Source organism: Diadema antillarum, unplaced genomic scaffold (genome assembly GCF_040938485.1).
Source record: "Diadema antillarum isolate AM-2024a unplaced genomic scaffold, OU_Dant_1.0 scf00000199, whole genome shotgun sequence".
NCBI lineage: Eukaryota > Metazoa > Echinodermata > Echinoidea > Diadematoida > Diadematidae > Diadema > Diadema antillarum.
In genome coordinates this window covers 613204-634126 of record NW_027271088.1, presented here as the reverse complement: position 1 = coordinate 634126, position 20923 = coordinate 613204, and the positions used below count along the sequence as shown (strand labels likewise).

The window sequence follows — 20923 nt, the reverse complement described above, 5'->3', positions numbered from 1 at the left end:
AGATGACGTCATCGACGTTTGACTGTCGCTGGAGCGTCCTCATCAAGCACGCCACTTGTGTCAATCCATCTTGCCCCCTGTGCTTTTGTCGAAGATATTTTCAAGCACCTACTGCATAAGATGTGATGGCACCAAGAATATTGTTGGATGTGAGAACTGATGAATCCATCACTGAAGCTGCCATCAAAGTATCGCTTTAAGCAACATGCTGCTGTACAGGCAGAGGTACTTATGTGTATTCGTCGTGTAGACATCATGAACGAGTTCCTGAGATCTTTGGGAGCGCAGTCCTAACAAAATACATGTAGATCATCTTCGATAAGTTCTTATAGTTCCCTTTATTGTACCTAGATTTGCTACATCTGATTAAAAAGCGAAATGGATCAAACTAAATGACAATAGTAAATATATCATATAAATGTATAATGAACATAAATGCGTCAGTGTTATAATTATATTGATGATGTGACAATAATTCAAGTAATACATGTTCTGCATATATCGCATGCGTATATACAGTATTGTATCATTTGACAAACAACCCGAAAAAAAGAAACCATCCTGCGTTGGCTAGTAGGTGAATATCTGTTATGAGGACGTTTTCCTCAAGTAGTTTTCAGAAATTCGTCTTGCATGGCGGGGATAAGGCCTTTCCGGAAAGTGATGTCAAACAACTCTTCCACATTACTGATGTTCGGGTACTCATAGATCGCCCATTTCAAGTACGTCTCAAATTCGTTCCAATCTACCATGCCATCCTTGTCCATATCGATGGCGGAAAGGGCCTTCTTGGTGTCGGAACAGCGATAGCAGGAGAAGTAGGGTGCCATGAAGCCGTTGTAGAAAGAGTCGAACTGCAGCATGTCGTCGCCTTTCGCTTCTTCCGTGAGGTCTCATTCATCCCAAATCTCGCGGACTTTAGCCAGCAGGTTCTTGGCATGTGGGCTGTTTACTTGAAACTGATCTATGGCATCTCTCATCCTCTCGTCCAGACTTCCTCCAGCCCGATCGAAGAGCAAGGCCAGACCCACCATACTCATGTACTCTTCCTTCCTGCCATATTGTGAAAACAAAAAATGCTTGTGTATTTACTATATTGTGGATGCTATGGATATATGAATATAATATATATATATATATATATATATGAATATATTATATATATTAAATATATATATATATATATAATAATGATTATTATTATCATTATAGAATTATATATCAAGGCTCGACATCAACAAAGTTTCATAATCAAATTGCATTAAAATCATCAAAAGTACAATTTCCGAATGCCCGCAAATGAAATTTCGTGACCCGAAAAATATAAGGAAAAGCGTAAAAGATACAGTAATGGGATAAAACATCTCAAATGATATGATTAAACCATGATAATTATGAAAGAATTGAAAATATCACAGAGTGCTTCAAATATTATGTAGGCCTACTGTGACTATTAAAGGAATAGGAAATCAAGAGAGTAAAACGTCAGAAAGTGAAATGATTTGATAAAACAGCACATTACTATAAACCTTGATAATTATGTGAAGATTGGCAGGTACATTGTATGTCAAAGAGCTTCAAATGGCAGTACGCTTTCTAACTTTATTCATACTGAATTAGGGCACTATAACACGATCTTACATGACACAACATCTTCATGAAATAATCAGAATCATTTATGTAGGGTATAACTTTACTTCTATGAGCGGACAGAAAAGATCTAGAGGAAATTTATGATAGAAAACCATGGGCGTCACCAGGGGGGGGGGGGGGGTGCGTTGGGTGCGAACGCACCCCCCTTCAGACCAAAAAAAAAAACAACAACAACAACAACAACAAAAAAAAACCAAATCAGTCTGCGAGCAACCTCAACGCCGGACCCTGAATGATATTTTTTTTTAATCTATTTTTTTTTGAAATTTTGCATCGAGGAAAAAAAAAAAATCGTGGGCAAAAACAATTCGCACCCCTGGTTCTTGCAGCACTGATTTTATATATATCTACTCTGGTACAAGTGTATTCTATACAGTGTTTACTATTTAGATAGATTTTGGACATCCTTCCCATGCTTGGTCACTTCGACGCCACCTCGCTGGTCATACCTCCCCCAGTCATGAACATAAACCGACACCCTTGACTACCAGTGACGGATCCAGAGGGAGGGGCGCACCAGGCGTCCCCCCCCCCCCGCCCCCTCTTAATTTCCAAAGCGAAAAAGTGTAGCTACAAACGGCAGTTTTTGGACTGTAAAATGTCAAAATTTTCAAGCTCGCTCTCTCCGCTCGCTGGCATTTAGTCGTAATGCCATTCTCCTGAAGTTGCTACCAGTAATTGCCGGCAGTTCCACCCGGTGCGCCCCCCCCTTACTGCAAAAAAAAAATATAGCTACAAACGGCAGTTTTGGGACTGTAAAATGTCACAATTTTCAAGCTCGCTCGCTCCGCTCGCTCGCATTTAAATTCTCCTGATATTGCTGCCAGTAATTGCCAGCAGTTGCGCCCGGTGCGCCCCCCTTCGAAAGCAAAAAAGATATATCTTCAAACGGCAGTTTTGGGACTGTAAAATGTCAAAATTTTAAAGCTCGCTCGCATTTAATCTTTATGCAGTTCCCATGATGTTACTGCCAGTCATCTGTCTGCAGTTGCGCCCGGTGCGCCCCCTTAATTTCCAAAGCGAAAGAATATAGCTACATATAGCTACAGTTTTTCTACTGTAAAATGTCAAAATTTTCCAGCTCGCTCTCTTCGCTCGCTCGTATTGAGTCGTTATGCAATTCACCTGATGTTGCTGCCAGTAATTGCCAGCAGTTGCGCCCGGTGGCATGCGCTCCACCCCCCCCCCCCCACTTTATTTTCCAAAGCGAAAAAATATGGCTATTGAACGGCAGTTTTTGGACTGTAAAATGTAAATTTTTCAAGCTCGCTCGCATTTAATCATTATTTAATTCAACTGATGTTGCTGCCAGTAATTGCCAGCAGTTCCGCCCGGTGCGCCCCCTCCCTTAATTTCCAAAGCGAAAAAATATGGCTAAGAACGGCAGTTTTTGGACTGTAAAATGTAAAATTTTCAAGCTCGCTCGCATTTAATCGTTATGCAGTTCAACTGATGTTGCTGCCAGTAATTGTCAGCAGTTCCGCCCGGTGCGCCCCCTCCCTTAATTTCCAAAGCGAAAAAATATGGCTAAGAACGGCAGTTTTTGGACTGTAAAATGTAAAATTTTTAAGCTCGCTCTCTTCGCTCGCTCGCATTTAATCGTTATGCAATTCACCTGATGTTGCTGCCAGTAATTGCCAGTAGTTCCGCCCGGTGCGCCCCCTCCCTTGATTTCCAAAGCGAAAAAAATATGGCTAAGAACGGCAGCTTTTGGACTGTAAAATGTAAAATTTACAAGCTCGCTCGCTCCGCTCGCTCGCATGTAATCGTTATGCTCTCCTGATATTGCTGCCAGTAATTGCTAGGAGTTGCGCCCGATGTGCCCCCTTAAATTCCAAAGCGAAAAAATATAGCATACATAGCTCGCTCGCATTTAATTGTTATGCATTTCTCCTGGTGTTGCTGCCAGTAATTGCCGGCAGTTGCGCCCGGTGCGCCCTCCCCCCTTTATTTCCAAAGCGAAAAAATATAGCTCCAAATGGTAGTTTTTTTACTGTAAAAATGTCAAAATTGTCAAGCTCGCTCTCTTCGCTTACTCGCATTTAATCGTTATGCCATTCACCTGATGTTGCTGCCAGTAATTGCCAGCAGTTGCGCCCGGTACGCCCCCCTTAATTTCCAAAGCAAAAAAAATATGGCTACAAACGACAGTTTTTGGACTGTAAAATGTCAACATTTTAAAGCTCGCTCGCTCCGCTCGCTCGCATGTAATCGTTAAGCCATTCTCCCGATATTGCTGCCAGTAATTTGTCGTTTCACACCGTAATTCTATAATCCATTTATAGGGGGACAACCCCTGCATCAAATTGCACCGTTTACAACATCAAAATGCAAAAATTCTCACCGTGGGAGGGGGACAACGGCCACCTCCACACCCTCCCCCCCCCCCCTGCTCGCTCCCTCGCATACTAACACCCCCCCCCCCCCCCCCCCCCGATGAAGCTACGCCGGTGCCCTTTCCCCGCTTGGTTTCCCCATTAGTAGAGCGGTTAAGCCCTCAAAATCATGAGAATTGTGCAAAATTTGACTAAAGTATGAAACTTTTACCAGTGTTAGTACATACCATAAGATTCATTTTAAGATCGGGAGGTAAGTCTGATTTGACCTCTGATGACCTCCAGAGGTCAATGAACTTTGAATATCAGAATATTGATGTTTGGAGGCATTTGTGAATGATAGGCTTAGATCTTGGTTACGCTGCACTAAATATGCATTTGTACTACAAATCTTCTGATTCCACAGGCATTGACAGGTTTCTACCTTTGACCTCTGATGACCTTTAGAGGTCAATGACCTCAAAATACCATAATATTGATCTGTGATGTTATTAGTTAATGATAAACATGGTTAAGATGTGCAAAAGAAGCATATCTGTTTTGCAATGAAACTGTCTTTATATTCCAAAGAGCAAAGACAGGTTCTAACTCTGACCTCTGGTGACCTTTTAGAGGTCAATGACCTCAAAATATCATAATATTGATCTGTAGTGTCATTAGTTAATGATAACCATGGTTAAGGTGTACAAAACAAGCATACCTGTTTTACAAGAAATTGTCTTCATTATTCCAAAGAGCACAGATAGGGCTCTACCTTTGACCTCAGGTGACCTTTAGAGGATGTACAAAACAGACACAATTGTAGCCCAGATAGCTACTAGCACATGTTTATGATAAAGAATAGAATAGAATAGAATAGAATAGATAGAATAGAATAGGATAGAGAGTAAAAGAAAACAGAACACTGCAGTCTTTTTCCTAGACACCCTGTGAGGTCAATTATGCTCAGTCTTTTCCCCTTCTTGCAGTTTATGAAACCGTTTATCTTCCTTCCAGCTATTTCCTTTCTTTTCTTTTCTTTTTTTTTGGGGGGGGGGGGGGTCAAAACCACCTCTTCCAAGAAAAGTCTATGGTCATAGGAATTTATAAGTTTGATGTTGGCTACTTTCCCCGCTAGTGGTCAGCACTCTCCATCCCCAAAGCCCCGCGTCAAATTACGGAGAATGACGTGATGACGTGTTTTTGCCCTCTAATCCCCAAACATAAATGACCCTCTGAGTCTGAGCTGGAAGGTGGTCCTCCTGTCAGAATTTATCCCTCTATTTTAGCATTTATTGTTTAGTGGAGTGGGTCAAACAGGAACTCCAAAGACAAATTCAGGGATAATGACCCAGAACAACGATGACGCTGGTTGCCATAAGGACACTAATATTCATTTGATTTATCATTTTGATATCCAAGAAACAATAAAGTCTTTACCAGTGGTTACAGAGAACAAGTGAATGAAGAAACTAAAAGACAGTGGGCGAGTTAATCAGAAAATGAGATGAATCATAGAAAATTGAGTTTTCACAGAAACGAATAGAAGGAGCAAATTGAACATTTGACCAGTAAGGAATTAATTTCTAGTGAACGCCACACCCCGATATAAGATTGAGCCAATGAAATGCTTTAGGGAAAGGAAGTTTGTTAGTAAATTAGTTATAAAAAAAAAAAAAAAACATGTCTCAGCCGAGAAATCAGTTAGAGTGGCAAGCACAGTGGGAGCGGCTTCACGCTATTTAGTGAAGCAAAGGCTGCAGAGTTTTGAGGATTTTGAGAGAATTTTCAGGAACTTTGAGAATAGTTGGAGACCACAGAGATAAAGTCAGGAGTTCTACTTTCTTGGTACATCATGCCCCCCCCCCCCTCCTCCAAGTCAACCAACTAATCTTTATCGACGCTGAATGCACCATCGACCTACGCTGTGAATGTGATGAGGATCTGACTGTCATGACTGAACCGGCGAGCAGCAGGACAGTAGGAAAAACTATGAGTCACGATAACACAAAACTCTAGTTTACGCCAATTTGGAGTGCAATTACAAACTCCAAATAGTCAACTGGTGTTATCGGAGATGGAGATGTTGAAGCGCCCTGTCAGACTGATACAAAGTGGAGAGTGATGGTGACGAAGAGAATAGGCCTACTGAGAGCGTGACGGCAGACCGCTCAACGGACGGCCCAGTCACACTGACGAGATCGACAATGACATGCAGACGAGGACCTCATTCGTCGACCGAGAGTAATCATTTAAGAGGAATGACTTTCATTTACGTTTGAAGACATTCCAAGAGATGTAGTAGTCTGATATGTTAAGGGGCAAATCATTCTACTGTTTGCAGTCTTGTAAACATACTTGTATCTTTAGCGAAAACTGTTCGAGTACGTGGACAGTGATAAGTAGGCCCCTATAAATCACTCTGTCGAGTAAATTATATATGAACTAAATGGCTTCTTTTGAACATGTATTATGTTGAAAAGTTCTTGGTAATTCTTTTCCAGGCAAAATGTGTACATGAAAATTCCGATGTTAAAAGCATGTGATGGGAAATGTTAACAGTACGTGCGAATGCTTCTGTGTTTCCTGCTAAACTTGTTTGTTAGTGGGGAAAAGAAAAGAAAAGAGAAGAGAAGTCTCGCTCTACCACGTCTTTTTACCACAACGCCTACGGATATCTTTGTTTCATATTGTTAGTGGAGAAAAGAAAAGAAAAGAGAAGTCTTGCTTCATGAGAGATGTTCAGATCCTGTTCCACACCACAACGCCTACGGATTTCTAGGAAGAAGGTGGGTTTGAATGTCTTATAGGGCCGATAGAGCACCAACAGTAAGTGCAGATTAATTGGCACGCTATCTTTTGAAGAGAAACAATACTTTGTTTCACACAAGATGAAAAAGCAGAAAGACAACTGATAATCATCCGCTCATGAAAAATCAAGCAGAAGTTTTTCAAAACATTTCAAGAGGCATCTTGGTGAGTTACAGTCTGTTAAACATGCCAATAATACTGTGAAAAACAAATTGAAGGCCACCTTCAATAGGCCACATGCAATACAGCCCGGCATTTTCCGACATCACAAAAACTTTGATCAACACGTTCCATAATTATATACTTGTGATGGAGAGGGAAAATAGTAAACAACAGCATTGCAAGATTGATGCATTTCTTCCAAGACAACAGACAGGAACAGATTCCACGTAGAATACATAAACATGTACTTTGATTTTTCCATTCATTTTTCCCATATCATTACACACAATCATTACACACGTATACTTGATATGGTATTCAGCTGTCAGGGCGGTGAGTTGGCTCAGTCGGTAGCGCGTCTGCCTCACGATCACGCGGCCCGGGTTCGAACCCGAGTCTGGACTGAGCAATGTTGTGTGTAAACATACCGTCCCCTCTAGCAAGAGGCAAAACACTCTGTCCCTCGGATAGGACATAAAATGGAGGTCCCGTGTATGAAAGAGTAATAACTCATGCACGTAAAAGATCCCGCTTCATTCATTCATCGCAAAGAGCAGGGTGTCTAACCTGGTGAAATGGTCCCACCTCACATCCAACTGGACCCCATGGAAGACCAGCTTAAAGGGGAAGGCTAGTAACTGATCAGTGGGAATCAGTGGAAATGCTGGGAGATGATTGTTCCAATCCTTATGGGATTCATTCAAGAGTTCATTGTATATCTATTGTTGTGTGAAAATGATTTGCTTCAGAACGGTCTCATATTCAAGTAATGTGCAGATTAATGCTCCGTCACTGACCAGCTAGGGACGCTAACCTGGAAGCATTAAACTGCACATTACTTGAATATGAGACCATTCTGAAGCAAATCATTTTCACCCAACAATAGATATACAATGAACTCTTGAATGAATCCCATAAGGATTGGAACAATCATCTCCCAGCATTTCCACTGATTCCCACTGATCAGTTACTAGCCTTCCCCTTTAACGTAGCTAAATATGGGCTATCCAGCCATCTTCGCAGATGGAAATTAACAAACAAACAAACAAACAAACAGCTCACTGTGTGCAGACTGAGCACGACCCGATAATTCAGAACCTCTGCCTGAGAAAGGCTTCTAGCCTATCCCGCGAGTCAAAAAGAAGCTTTCTTATCATCTCGTGCATCCTGTACTCTATGTGCAATGCACTCATCATAGAGACAAGCTTGCCTTCACCCAAACTGTTTAGATATTGCCATTGGAAGACTCTGATGATCGCATACAGTGGCTGTGCACCTTTAAGAACGCTGGTCTGACCTCAGGATGTCTATCCAGTTTAGTCGTGGAGGAGATCTGTGTGCCGATCGCGTGCTTCACTGAAGACGCAGATGCTGCCCTGTCTTGAAAGAGATCGAGGGTATAGATCTAGACCAATTTCAGCAGGTTACACTGAATCATCACTTGCTGGCAGAGAGTCTTAACCGGATCATGCAGGTGATATTACCCGCTGCCAGCGTACCCTGATTCACACATTGGATGCAAACCGGATGGCGGCATATTGGAAACAACCAATATTTGGGCATGGGGGCACAACTCTTGGCCAGGCCCAAGTGTTAAGGAGTATCGGGCATAAAGAAGACAATTAGAGTAAATAGTAGTTCCACTCCTATTTGGAAATGAGGTTCCTAAACAGGTCATTGAAAAAATGCCCAAAATTTCCTGATGTAATGACCCAAACTTAATTGGATGACAATAGCAAGTTGCAAGACACAGGGTTGCTTCATGTGGAATGCATGTTATGCCTCACAGTATGTCGCTTTCCAGATGGTCCATGACGTCACTGTATGCTCCAGGACCATGAGTCATTCACCGAAACCATACAGCCCACGAGCTTGACACTGACCAACACAGGCCCGCCAGCTCGAACCTAGGTAGCATTGCCCATGAGCGTGACACTTAGGCAAACCAGGCCCATAAGAGTCCGACACATGGGGGGAGGGGGAGGTCCACAAGACCTACACTGAATAGATTAAGCTTTCTGATGTAATACATATATTAATCTCGTGGGCCTTGTTTTCCTCGAGTGTCGAGCTCGCGGACCGCACAGCTTGTGGGCCTATTATATTTTATGTCGAGCTCATTGACCTTGTTCATCTACTAGTATAGTATTTAGGTCACGGGATGTATGACTCGTGGACTGCGTAACTCATGGGCTGTACGACTCGGGTTGTTTGACTCGTGACGTACATCTGATGAGGTGGGCCTGTTGTTTTCTGGTTAGCATCTCCAGTGTCACCCTTTCATCCAGTTCAAGGGACTTTGCCATATGCCTGTTCACAAACTATTAAGCATCAACCCAAAATATGGTACTCCTCTCCCCACCTTCCATGTTTAAGCGTACAAATTTTGTCCAGTGCAAATTGGATAATGTTGCACATAATTTCATGCAAGCTAGTCTGCATAACTAACCCAAACATAAATATTATATTTGAGGTCACTGCCATCACTGAAGACACGTAAGCTTCATTTATGAAGTAATTGACCGCTCACATTCCTGAGACCTGTTACTATGAACCGATGCTTTGTGGAATGTGCATACATACTTTGATTATAATGTCAAGGCATGATTTGTACATGATTAAACATTTAGGATTAAACCAATGAAGCCAAACATCAATATTCGCAATCCTACACAAATTTTTAGTGATATTCTAAAAGTCTGACCTCACATTGTCCTTAGAGGTCAAAGTTGGATATACACAGGGTAATGACCAATGTTCTGTGGAATGAGAAGACACTTCTTGTACAGTGTAGTATAAATGCTAATAGCATAATGCATGATTGCACACCAGGTATACAGTTAACCATTGAATATACATCAAATATCGATATTTTGATATTTTGAGGTCATTGACTTGTCACAGTCCTCAGAGGTCAAAGGCAGAGACATGTAAATAATTTCCCTTGATCTGAGGAATAGGAAAACGATTCAGTTGTAACACAAATGAATTTTTAGGACATCGTTATGTTTATCATCAACCAATTGCACCAAATATCAAAATTCTGATAATTTGAGGTCAATAATTGACCTCTGGAGGTCATTAGAGGTCAAAGGTAGAAACCTGTCAAGGATTTATGGAACATGAAGACAATTCCACTGTAACAAAAATGAGTTTTTAGTACATCATTACCATATTATTTAACATTAATCAATGATGCAAAGTATCAATTTTTATCAAATTTTGAGGTCATTGACCTCTGGAGGTCATCGGAGGTCAAAGGTAGAAACCTGTCAGGGTTCTATGGAACATGAAGACAATTCCACTGTAACAAAAATGAGTTTTTAGTACATCATTACCATATTGAACATTAATCAATGACGCAAAATATCAATTTCTATCAAATTTTGAGGTCATTGACCTTTGGAGGTCATCAGAGGTCAATTCAGACTTACCTCCCGATCTTAAAATGAATCTGATAACATGTACTAACACTGGTGAAAGTTTCATGCTTTAGTCAAACTTTGCACAATTTTTCGGCTTATCTGCTCTACTACATGGAGCTACTAACAGGCGTAAATCTCTGTTAGTAGCTCCATGGTTTCCCCAACAACAGTATAGTTGGGAATAGTCTGGGGATTGAGAGCTTCCTATATTCCAGAAGTCTGTCAAAAAAAAAAAAAATCTCGTTACACTGGGGTCAAAACGCACCCCCCTTGAAAAAAAGCTGGTGACGCCCCTGGAAAACACTGGTTCTTCAATTAGACTGTAAAAATGTACTCAACAAATTGATTTTCTTCATAACTATTAACTTCGCAGTGGGTTCTCTCACCTGCCAGCCCTCAAATCTTCAAGAATCAGCTTCTTCATCTTGTTGGCCAATTCCAAGGTGAACTGGGGATTATCTCCAAAGAGATTAACTAATCGGTGACGGATCATCTCCTTGCTGGCCATGGTGGTAATCCTCACGGGCGCCTTCTCACCGAAGAATCTGGCCAAGTCGAAATCTTCAGGCTGCAGGGTAAAGACGAAATCGATGGCGCGCGCTCCGAAAATCGGCTGCTTGATATGTGGGTCTTTCCCTGTTGTGATTTTGGTGACGTTGACGGCGGCCTGGCGAAGGTAGGTGCAGTTATACTTCTTGAGGACCTTCTTGTTGCCGAGGCGAATGAGATTCATCAAGGTGACACAGGTTGAAGCATGACCAATTGCAGCACCCTCCGTACAAACGCTGGCCCAGACGCCGTTCGCACCATCCATTAGAGCCTGGGTTTGGAATCGGAGAGAATTCTTTTTTTAATCTTCACCTCATGACTGACAGACATTGACAGACGTGGAAAACTTATATTATGTTATCATGATAATGGATGCACAAGGAAACAAATTCGCAGCACAACACTGATTTCATCTTTTTCATCTTTGTTCGGTCTTTACGAGCTTAAGATTTCAAGATGTGGAAGAAGACATCTCAACAGCGGCAGAGCAGTTGATTGTACAAGACGTGTTTAGTATGATTTATTGCGTTACAGTAGACTGTTGTTGAATACAGAGTTATACTGCAAGATAAGGCGTTGATTCCATTAAATTTTCATTAGGCCTCCACATCGATAAGTCACGTTGCTTTTTAAAAAGAATATCTCTTCACAAAAATTGTTGTTGTTTTTTATTTTCTTGCAATACAGTCCTCTGAACAACGGTCCCTTTCAAGGATTCTACGCTGGTGGCGTGGGTGTGTTGAGCTTTATGCTTGTTTCCGCTTATGCTGGTTGACTTGGCTTAAAAAAAAAAGATGATTATGAAGGACATTACGCTACAATTTAGGAGCTAATGAAATTCATTATGGATAGATGGGTCTCGGATGGGTCTATGTAATATACCCATCAGACGGATCAGTTTGTGTAAGACATCATGACTGGACTGCGGTATCTCGCAATCCGGCCGCAATGCGCAGATCTTATCCATGTATTCACCGGATGCGTACCCAGGTTCAGTTCAGTCAAGTCGGATATCTACTCAAAACCAGGAAATAATGAAAGAAATGGTTAAGTAACCGTTACCTGGAAATCGTCTTTTTGCTTGACTATGATAGATAGGTAGATGAGATGAGTCTAGCTGATGAACCTTGCATGCAACATTTATTAGTGTTAGGATTAATTTGTTCCTCTCAAGCATTTCTCCGAGAAGAAGTCTATCACACTTTCATCTGTACCGATTTGTTGATTTTCAACTCACCTGTAGCACAGTTGTATCACAGTTGCCATACTTTTCATGGACGTGAACCAGCAGATGTCCCTTCCACCCGTTGTCGTCCATGATTTTGCGGATGTACCGCGCCCACATGCCGCACTCCTCGGGCAGGGCTTTACCCATGGGCTCCTCAAACACGATCCCAAAAGGACGTCGATTTGGCGGCAGTTGGGCAAAGAAGGATACCACCTTAAAGAGTCTGACAGAGTGTTTAGGCATCACGTCGCCTATATCTCTGAAATTGAACATCACCTTGGCCTTAGAACTGAGGTTCTCGTAGCACCAGTTGTTCCACTTGCTGAGCAGTGCGCACATGTTGTCTATGGAGAACCTGTTGAAGTCATATACAGAGTCGCCCAGGTCCACCTCAAAGATCACGTTGTACAGACCCGTTGGTTGCAGTTTGCGGATACCAAGAGGAACGTTTGTAGTGTCTGGTGCCTTGTCTTTTGCACCTATTCATTGTCCAAACACCAAAGAAAAAGTATTAAGATTTCTTTTTTTTTAGCTTTAAATAAACATCCTTAGAAAGTATTAGTTTTTTGTTCTTACGATATCTTATCAATACTTCACCCAAAGTGTGCAATTCTGAAAATGCAAAATCTCCCTCGCGTGAGAGGGGTACACCGTAACCCCCTCCCCCTTCCACACGCACCTGTTTAGTCTTTTTCCATTTGGCACTTTTGAGATTGACAAATTTCCTAATATTATATTTCATCAAGAGTGTACATGTCCCCCCAAAATTACAATCCACTTTTCGCACTATTTACACCCAACATGACTAAACCGTCTAAATGCTACTCCAGAGTCTTAAAATATAACATCTTAGCTCTATTTTGCAAAAAAAACCAAACAAACCAAAAAAAAAAACAAAACAAAAAAAAAACACTATTCAATTTGGTTAAGCGGTTACAGAGGAATGTGGATTGTTGTAAAGCATGTCGTGAGTTTGATTCTTCAAGTTTAGCACTTGGATGCTCTTGGAAATGCAAATTAATGTGTGAACACAATAGACAGAACTTGGAGGGAAGAGACTTCTGACATGCTCTACAAAATTCCTCATTTCTCTTTGATCACTGAAGCAAATCGAATGGGGTTTTCTGTAAGATGTGGGCAATGAGTTACAGTTTCATATCCTGAAATTGCATTTGGATTTATTGACTATTTTTAAAGCTACCGTTGCGGAGGGCACCGTTGCATTTTTTTTTTTTTTTTTGGGGGGGGGGGGGACATACGTTACATCACATCTGTCATTTCAATTCCACTAAACATGCAAAATATTCCCTCATTTGGGAGGGCAATGTGCCCTTCCAGTCTCCCCCCGCCAGTTCCCTTTTATAGATGTATAGGCCTACTTTCTTTTGTTGACAACTCCCTAAGTATTCCATTTAATTTTCCCCTAAATATTCCATTTAATTTTCTAGAAAATTTGCAAGACCTCCCTTCTATGGAAAAGTTACATGGGGATATACCCGTCCCAAACCCTCCCCAACTGTCTGTCAAAAAGAAAAGTATTGTTTCCAAAATACTATGTCGATGATAGGGTTAAGAGTAACAACACGATGTTTTGCTCGTGGTTGACATTATTAGTATTATCTCCATCATCTTCCCATCTTCTCATCTGCTATTTCAATTTGGTAAGAAATGATATCGATGTTGAGGTTAGCTTCTGTTCCATTCAATGAAATACAAATTGTCACTGTAGATTCATCTTGCAATTCACTGATATCCGTGTTTTGGATATGCATTCGTCTGGTATCATCATTCCAGACTTAAAACATTTTACACTCTAATCAAAAGAAAATATCAGTTTCTCTGCAAAACTGACGCCCACATTGAATTAAGCGTCCCTGGGAAAGGACAGCCCGTGCATGATCACATAAATCTTTAAAGCCTTCTTTATCAGTATACACATTTCCAGAGAATGTAATTTCTTTCCATTATTTAGATGGGTCAGGTAAGTCCATTTTTATTTAGGTATATTTCATTTAAAATCTTTTTTTTTAATAGAGTCTGCTCTTTCAGAATCTATTAATAACCGATGCTAACTTTGAAACGATATCTGGGGACTTTCGGTGTTTTTATAGTGCAAGAATACAGAACAGTTCTTCAATTTGCCAAAACGATATGAATTATCATGGTGGGAAACCTAAGAAAACATAGCGTTTTAGGTATATAGCTTTTTCAAATTGAAGAAATTCTTCCTTTATGAGTTGTTTCTATCGCAATTGATTCGCAACAATATAATTTGTCAATCAGTTGCAGGTATAGATTTCTCCTTTAAGTGGCGTAATAGTATCTACCACAGGATATTCATTGAATAATAGCTCATTTGGTGCTTCAAGTCACACAATAGAACAATGATATTTAAAATAGCCATTATAACATACTGTATAAGAAAAGAAAGAAAACCACAATTCTTGCATGGCTGTTAAAAAGTGAATACCTGCAGTTATCTCGGAGAAGGCCCAGAGACCATCGGGGTTTTCCCCTCGCTCCTTTAGCTGCTTGACGAAATCATCATCCACGCGGGTCATGTGGGAGAAGGAGGCCACGATGGTGTGCATAAAGCCGCACTTTTTCACCTCTTCATAGATTTCCCACTTGTTCTCCAGGGTGTGGCCCCGCAGTTGCGCTACGGTGCTTTCCCGCATCGAGTTGTCCAGCACGAAAAGGTCCAAGTCGCGAAGAACTTGATATTTGCCAAGTGCTTTTGCAACGTCCTTCTCGTACACTGTGCCCAGAGCTTCTACTTTTGATGTCATCTTGTCCGTCTATAGTTACAACTGAAATATACAATATTTTCTTTTTATTATTTTTGTTTTTTATGTTTTTTTCCCTTTTGCAGGGTCGGCGAACGGGGGGGGGGGGGGGGGGGGGGGCTCGGCCCCCACTTTTTTTTTCAGATAATGCATAGGTATGCATAGGGTATAACCACTTGCCTCCTCCTCTCCGGAAGTGGCACCAGAAAAGAAAAAAGAGAGGGGCTTGAGGGGCTTGGGGTTTAGAAGTGCGGGTAAAGGCCTTTTTATTTTTTGTTTTTTGTTTTGTTTTATTTTGTTTTTTTGCTTGTTAGCTGATGAAAGCCCGGGAAGTGGTACCAAAAATATAAACTCCCCTCCCCCCCCCCCGCAACACACACACACACACACACACACACACACACTGTCAAAACGTGGCGTCGGCCGTGTTTTGCTGTCCCGTCCTGTCTCGTAACTCTCATCCTGAGTCCCATACTCTTTATTGCTGTGCCGATGATTCTTTTATCGTTATTCTAAATTGATTCCTGGTGGTTTCTTTTTACGAGAATTTTAAAGGAATTTCTTGGAGAATGAACTTGAAGATAACTCCGGTTAGAATCTAAACCTGGGTGTTATACATTATGGAACGGATATGTATACAGCAGCCTACATTCATACATGCTAAATCTGAAATGATACTTGTTTGTACTTTTGAATGAAATAACTCTGAAAACTTCATTACCCTCTATCATGCGGCAAGAGGAAATCAAAGAAAACGAATGTGATATAATTGAATAACATACCTCAAGTGTGTGATTTTGATGTACGCCTGCCACCTAATACCCCTTTCCCGCTGAAGAAAATCTTCCCCGGGGGCACCTGGGGGCATCCGGGGAACCCCGCAGTGTGAAAGGTCACTCGGTTGAAACCTAGGGGAAGCCTAGGTGAAACACCGATGAAATTTTGGGCAATTTTTACCCGAGAAGCGTCCTGGGTAAACTCCGATAGTTCAACTGGAAATCACCCGGTGGTTCACCGAGAGCGCCCAGCGTGAAAGGTTGTCTCGGTGAAACACCGGGGAAAATATGCAGATTATGTCAAAGGTCATGTTTTGTTTCTGGTCATGCACACGTTTTCAGCTAGCTAGCGCGCACTCGACCTCCCAAATCCACACGTACAGGGTACTACTAGTAATTCGTATTTGTAAACATACACTCGACACTACATACTGTATGTCGTTTCGTGTGCAATGTGGCGTTCACAGTGCGACGGCATTGTTTTGCATCGTGCTGTGCATTGTATTGTTTAATTAGCACGCCGTGTATACATACACAAAGCTGATATAGTGGAGCGGCATAGCTTGAAAAATTAGAGGAATTGTGCATTTTATGATAAAAGCACCAAATTTCGCACACATGTTGACAATTACATTTGAAATAATTTCAGATATTGGGCCATCGAAAATAGCGCCCTCAACGTCCATGGCAGCCATTTCTAAAAATGACCGCCATAAATGCCATTTTTCGTAAAATTTACAAATTTCAGAAGGGAAAATCAATAAGATTTTGAAAACGAGTGGGAAATAATATTCAAAATAAATTCAGATATTGGGCCACCACAAATTACGCCCCCAACGGTCATGGCAGCCATTTTTCAAAATGGTCGCCATAAATGCCATTTTTCGCAAAAAAAATTACACAGTTCAGAAGGGAAAATCAGTAAGATTTTGCCAGCGAGTGGAAAATAACATTCAAAATAAATCTAGATATTGGGCCATCGAAAATAGCGCCCTCAACGGCCGTGGCAGCCATTTTTCAAAATGGCCGCCATAAATGCCAGTTTTCGTAAAATGTTACAAATTTCAGAAGGGAAAATCAATAAGATTTTGCAAATGAGTGGGAAATAACATTCGAAATAAATTTAGATATTGGGCCATCGCAAATTGCGCCCTCAACGGCCATGGCAGGGATTTTTCAAGATGGCCGCCATAAATGCAAGTTTTCATAAATTTTACACATTTCAGAAGGGAAAATCAATAAGATTTTGCAAACGAGTGGGATATAACATTTGAAATAAATTTAGATATTGGGCCATCGTAAATTGCGCCCCCTAACGGTCATGGCAGCCATTTTTTAATAAAATATAATGGTCGCCATAAATGCAATTTTTTGCAAAAAAATTAAACATTTCAGAAGGGAAAATCAACAAGATTTTGCAAACGAGTGGAAAATAAAATTCAAAATATATTTAGATGTTGGACCATCGCAAATTGCGCCCTCAGCGCCAAAGGCAGCCATGTTTAAAATTGGCTGCCATAAATACCACCCTTTTCTCCGAATTTACTAATTCTAGAAGGAAAAGTCAGTGAGATCTTGCACTCAATTTAAAAATTTCGTTTGAAATATATCTTGCGCTTATGTATTACATTATTGTAAATAGCGCCCTCAATGGCCATTACAGCCATTTTCAAAATGGCCACCATGGATTCTATTATCTTTTATTTCCTGATTTCACGAAAGGAAAAGTCAATAACATTTTGCACACAATTTGAAAATTATGTTTGAAATAAATATTTGTATCAGATTGTTATAATACTGCCCTCAACGGCCATGGCCGCCATATGCCAAAATGGCTGCCATGTTCATAATCATTTTGCTTAAAAAAATGGTAATTTCAGAAAGAAAAGTCAACAAATGTGTACATAAATTGAAGATCATGTTTAAAATCAAACAATATATCTATATTGCATTAACTCTAGAAATTGTTCCTTTGCAAACTTTCAAGAAAAAAAATGCTAATAACGGTAATTGCAGCCATTTTACAAAATTTTCGCAAGTTGACAATACATACAAAGAAGTTTAGACATTGAGCCATCATAAACTGTGTTCTCAATTTCTATTTCAGCTATTTGTGAAAATGGCTACAACATACACTTCTTTTTTTTTGTCTTGAAAATTTGCTTTAACTTCAGAAGGAGAAGACAGTAGAATACTCACAGAGACATTATATAATCTGAAATATGGTGTTAAAGAATTCATTTTAGGAATATTTAAAATAAACAAGGCAAATGCTTAGCAATTATATCTCACCAATGATGAATGCATATTTTAGGTGGAAAACATAAAAAATTTCCAAAAAAGAGTAATATGAATATCCAGGGATAATGGCACCATGTATTAACTTTGACAGTAACACCATATCATTGAATATATGGGACTATATGACGTGTATCTATTCTAAAATGTAACTTCCTAAATATTCTTAAAACAGATACGAAAAAAAGTCAATTTACTTGCTATGCTTCCATAAAACACATACCTTTGATATCCATACTGTAAGCCATCACACACGAAATACTGCAATTAGGACTAAACTGAAAACATGAATTTAGAACTAACCCATCAATGAAACCTTTTTCAAAATTTAAATTTCTTTGAACACCAGAATGCATTAGATATAATGGCTGTTTAGCAGTATTCTATTGCTTTCTCCTTCTGGAATAAGCAAATAAAAATAAGGAGTGTGTAGAAGCCATTTTGACAAAGAGCTGTCATAGCCGTTGGGGACGATGTTTAACTGGTGGTTCAATATCTTCATTTCAAATTTATATTCAAATTCAAACTTGAATTTATTTGAATGTTTTTTGTCAAATTGCACAAGAAATTATATTGTCTTCTTCTGGCATTATCATATTGTCAAGAAATAAATAGCATCTATAGTGGCCATTTGGAAAATGGCTGCCATGGTCGATGATGGTGCCATTTGTAATGATCTCATATATTATCTTCTTTTGAATATGATTTTCAACATAAAGGTATGTACAAATTTCATTGATTTTCTCTCTGAAATTAGCAAATCTTTCCAGAAAAGAAAAGAAAAAAGAAAGAAGCAGATATCCATAGCGGTCAGCATGGCCCTTGAGGGCGCCTTCTAAGAAGACTTTACACTTAAATTTATTTTTTGAGCATAATTTTCAACTTGTTTGCAAAGTCTTATTGACTTTTCTTTCTGACATCAGCAAATTTTTGCAAAAAACAAAACAAAACGAACGGGGGGGGGGGGGCATCCATGGCAGCTGTTTTAAAACTTGGGTGCTATGGCTGTTGATGGTGCACTTTTGGATGGCCTATCATCAAATTTAGTTTGAATGTAATATTCCACCTTTGTGGAAAAAAAGACATTCATGGTGGCCATTTTGAAAAATGGCTGGAGTGGCCATTGAGGGGCAATTTGCAATGGCCCAATGAGTTTACTTTTGAATGTACTTTCCCACCTGTTTGCAAAATCTCGTTGGCTTTCCCTTCTGATTTTAGTAAATCTTTTCGAAAATATAGCATTTATGGCGGCCATTTTGAAAAATGGCTGTCATGACCGTTGAGGGCGCAATTTCCGATGGCCCAATATCGATATTTATTCTTAAATGTCATTTCCCGTTTATAACCAAAATTTCATTGACTTTTCCTTTTGAAATTAGCATTTTTTAATGAAAAAGTGGCACTTATGGCGCCCATTTGAAAAAAAAAAATGGCTGCCATAGCCATTGAGAGCGCAATTTTCAATTGCCCAATATCTGGATTTATTTTGGATGTGATTTCCCGCTTGTTTTCCCTTCTGAAATTTGCATTTTTTAACAAAAAATGGCATTTGTGGCAGCCATTTTGAGAAAAAAAGGCTACCATGGCCGTTGAGGGCGCAGTTTCCGATGGCCTAATATCTAGATTCATTTTCAATGTAATTCACATTTATGGGAAAAATATTATTAACTTTTCCCTTCTGAAATTTGCAAAATCATCGAAGAAGTGGCACATTAGACAGCCATTTTGAAAAATGGCTGTCATGGACGTTGAGGGCGCAATTAACAATGACCAAATATTTAGATTCATTTTGAATGTAATTTCCCACTTGTTTGCAAAATCTTACTGGCTTTCATTTCTGAAGTTAGCAAATATTTTGAAGAAATAGCATTTATGGCGGCCATTTTGAAAAATGACTGCCATTGCCGTTGAGGGCGCTATTTCCGATGGCCCGATATCTAGATTTATTTTGAATGTAATTTCCCATTTGTAACCAAAATCTTATTGACTTTTCTCTCCTAAAATTAGCAAATTATACGAAAACATGGCATTTATGGCAGCCATTTTGAAAAATGGCTGCCACGGACGTTGAGGGCGCTATTTACGATGGCCCAATATCTAAATTTAATCTGAACGTGATTGTCAACCTGTGTACGAAATTTGGTGCTTTTATCACAAAATGCACAATTTTTCGGCTATGCCGCTCCACTATATATATATATATATATATATATATATATATATAATGAGTGGGAAATCGGACGAGTATGTGTGTAGGCCAATATGTTTGCTTTTGTTTGTGTTTTATTCCTCTCCATCGTTCCTTTGTTGGGTACTGGTTGGGTATACACGACTCAACGAATGAATAGTGCCTGCATCAGGTTGTAACATTGTAAGATTAGTCTGAACTTGCTTTTCTTTTTTCTACTGAATGATTACTGTTTATAATGATGTCCTCGAGTCCTCTTCTAGTAATATAGTAAATAGAATTATCTTTGGTAAGTCTAGACACTCTGGTTTCACATCAGTAAATGCGCAAACGAATACGCATTACATCATCTAAACGCCTTTGACCAAAATTGAGACAAACACGCTCCAAACAACTGAGAGAAATACAATCTACCGACTGACTTGCTGTGCAGGTGTATGCATGCAGGGATGGGTGAACAGGTACAAAACATAGCCCCTTGGCCCTATATGAATGGAACTGAGACAGAAGGAATAGATGAATATAATGATATAATGAATAAGGGCTAGCGAATGTACATGCAGGAGAACGTCAATAATGGATTAATACCTAATCTCGTAATGTGGACCTTTATGGACATGGGCCTTTGAAACATAAAGAATAGTGAAAAAACAGAAAAGTGAAATTTGCATTTAAAGAAGTTACAACATTCATAAAGAAACGAATCTTTGAACCAGTAACATACAATAGTTC

The 20923-nt window shown here is 39.9% G+C and overlaps 1 pseudogene; it reads right to left on the bottom strand.

Moving 5' to 3' along the window:
- Positions 1-605: 605 nt before the first annotated feature.
- On the bottom strand, positions 606-14932 carry LOC139723744 (uncharacterized; annotated as a pseudogene).
- Between the last annotated feature and the right edge of the window lie 5991 nt (positions 14933-20923).